Source organism: Sciurus vulgaris, assembly GCF_902686455.1.
Source record: "Sciurus vulgaris genome assembly, chromosome: 3".
Lineage (NCBI taxonomy): Eukaryota > Metazoa > Chordata > Mammalia > Rodentia > Sciuridae > Sciurus > Sciurus vulgaris.
Genome location: NC_136463.1, coordinates 11,514,500 through 11,518,161, shown reverse-complemented (window position 1 = coordinate 11,518,161; position 3,662 = coordinate 11,514,500).

Sequence of the window (3,662 nt, the reverse complement as noted above, 5' to 3'; positions counted from 1 at the left end):
TTATTATTATTATAACTCTTTAATGTGCTTTTTTTTCTTTGCTTCTTTTTTTACTCCTATCTTCCTTTAGAGTAAGTAAATTTTATTTAATCTGTTTATTCCCCCACTCTAATCTTTTAGGAAGTTATATATTCTAAGAGAATTTTAATATGTCATGAAATAAGTCTAAAGTTCATCAATATTAGCTAATTTTCTGAAGAGTCAAAGGATATCAAATGTTTTAACTACATTTATTTATCTTTCATAATTTTGTTCTCTAACATTTTAATCTATTTCCTTTGGAATCATCTCTCATCAATTAACTTTTATTATCAATGCTTCTTTAGATTTACTGATATATTTAGAGATTTCTTTGCTTACTTATCATTTCTTGCATCCTACTTGATTTTCAGAGGGGGGGGGTTTCTGAGGATTGAACCCAGGGGGTCTTAATCACTGAGCCACATCCCCAGCCCATTTTTATATTTTATTTAGGGACAGGGTCTCATTGAGTTGCTTAGCACCTCAATTTTGCTGAGTCTGGCTTTGAACTTACAATCCTCCTGCCTCAGCCTCCTGAGCAGCTGGGATTACAAGGGTGTACCACCTCTCCCGACTTCTACTTTTTCATTTCTTTTTTCCAGGATACAGATGTTTGGTGAGTGGCAAACTCCCAGTCCTTGTTTGTCTTTATTTTTCCTATACTTTAGCTGGGTATAGAAATTTAAATTGAAGTTTTGTCTTACTACTTTGAGAGTGTAATTCCATTGTGTTTAACTATCTGTCTAGTTGTTATTTCTTTTAAATAGCTTGTCAGTGAGAAGTGGTGGAATATAATGAAAGCTACCTGGGCTTCCAAATGAGACTTTGTGGAATTTGAATCCTGCTTACTACTGAACTATCTGCGAGACCCTGGGTAAGTTGTCCACTATCTGTGCCTTAAATTCCACATCTGTAAAGTGGGATATTAGTAAGCATAGTTGTTATGGTGATCAGATGATTAGTAAAGGTGAAGAACTTAGAGTTTGAGTCATAATAAATATTCAGTAAATAGTAGTTTAAAAGTACTAAATATCATTAATAATTGATGTATTATTAATATAATTCTCTTTGTAAGATTTTAACTCTGGTGTTGCTATGTTGTAATTTCATTAATACTTTAAAAAATTGTGATAAAATAATTTTGTTTGTTCATTTGTTTTATGAGTAAATTTATTTTTGTCATCTCCTGGGAAATTAATGTGGCTCTTCAATCTTAAGGAATCTTGTCTTCTTCCATTTCTGGAAAGCTATTATATGTTTCCTCCTCAAACAATGTCTTTATTTTATTTATGTATTCTCTCCTTCAGAACCTATGATTTTGTGTTCATTGGCTTTTTAAAAACATACTATTCTCTATCTTAAAGTTCCTTACATTTAAAAACCTCTGTGTGGAATTCTGGATCATGTCTTAGGTCTATTTTCTAGTTCTCAAATTCTTTCTTTAGCTGTATCTAATCTAACTTGTCCATTGAGATTTCAGTTTCAATAACCATATTTCTGGAAGTTGTACTTGGGTCTTTTAAGGAATATATTTATTTTTTCAAGAGTGTTTTATACTTCCCTTACAGTGTGCATTATTTTTCTTAGGAGATGATTCAGGTGAGACAAGAGGGCCAAATTGTATAAACATAGGATTAGATGTTGTCTTTATTTGAAATTTTGGTATTTTATTGATAATGACTTTTTTGCATTAATTTTGATTTGAAAAATATTGAATTAAGAGATTCTTCATCTTCATTACTGAGATTTTGGTATTCCCTTAAATTTTATCCCAAGGTAAGTAACTTTTTTGACTCACTTTTGTTCCAGGCTTATTTAGACAGTGAGTTTTGAGCATTTTAATGTCAAGGAGGCCCTGTACTGAAGACAATGTCTATCCAGCTCATTTTTTCTCCATTGTGCTATTGATATGTAACTTAAAATCATACAACTAATGTATCATGCATGGATTTCTAGAATTCATTTTAACTTTACCTCTAATAGCAGACCAGCACTTAAATAAAAATCTTACAGGTGAAAAATAATGCTCAGTTACCTCATAAACATCCCAAGAGAAATGAAGAAGCATGTTAAATTCCTGAAACCAAGAGTACTTTCATGTATTTAAGCCAAAAGGATTAAGAGACCTATAGAATCAGTAACATATTTCTTCTACTTTATATATTTGTTCAGAGGGAAAATTCCATATAAACAACATGAACATAAAGAAATTGCAATATAATAAATATTTTATCATTTATGTTCAATATTATGTTACATATATATTTAGATGGCTTAACATATATTTAAACCTAATACTATTTTCTGGCCACCTACTGTGTGTTGATTACTATATTGTCTCCTTTAGCCAAGAGCTTGATTTAGATATGCGATGGTAATACTTATGGAGCAAAGGATCAGGAACAAAATGGTAATGTAGGAAGTTGTACAGTAAGAAATACAGTACAGTAAAATATAGTACAGTAAGAAATCTAAGATTGTTCTGTTGACATAAAAGAATGGATAGTGTTCTAAGGATGCAAACAGTTCATAGCAACACTGTGGATATGTTATTCATTTACTAAATTGTCAATCAATTCGGAGAGATGCAAGATGATCAATGAAGAGAGACGTTAAGATCAACTCTAGGGGCAAGAAATTATAAATGCACATCTGAAAACAATAACTTCCTCAATCAGAATAGTCATCAACTGTATATTTTAAAATTATATATATATGTGTGTGTGTGTGTGTGTGTGTGTGTGTATTATAAGCTCTATAACTAACTTGGGGAAAGAAACTCTCTAATGATCATAATCATAAGTTGACTGAACAAGTAACAAAATGGATAAATGATGTGCCCTGGGTAAGGTGCTGTTTTGTGTTAATGTACAAACCATGGAAGGAAGAGATCAGTGTTTCAGTGTACCCTACAGCATCACCCACACTGCTGAGCACACAGTAGGAACTCAGTAACTGAATAACGGAGTGAGTATCTGCCTAAGAGAGTCCTGCCAAGAGACTCAGCTCTGGCGAGTTCATGCTTTTCCAGGTCAGCTCCGCCCAGCTCTTGATCACATTCCATAATTAGAGATCCCCCACTTGGATGAACCCAACCTCGTCTCCACAGACCAGAGGCTGCTGATGGGTCACTTGTCGGCCCAAACACAGACACAGTGCATAAAAAGGAGGATACAACCTGCTTGTAGAGGGAAGAAGGTCACAGTGGCCAGCTCTCACACTTGCCCAGTCTTCTCCTTACTTAGACAGTGGTTCTTAAACTTGGGTGCGCATCAGATCACCAGTAGCGTTGGTTAAACCCAGATTCCGGGGCCCATGCCACTCTGACTCAGGTGTGTCTGAGAATTTGCGTTTCAAAAAAATTCCCAGGTCACGCTGAGACTGCGACACTTGAAGAGCCCCCTGCTTTGGACTAGCTGGAAAAGGAGAGGCTGCGGCAGGTGCCGGTTACTCACCTCCTGTGTCAATACAGCTACCATTTGATAGCCCGAAGGATACAGATAGCAACAGTGGGGTGGCCCTGCAAGAGCATTAAACAGTCAGTATTTTCATTCCAAGGTTAATATTTCAACCCGAGTCCCAAAGTTAATTCTATGTGGATACGTTGTTCCTTACCTTGACAATGAAGAGCATCTCACGTG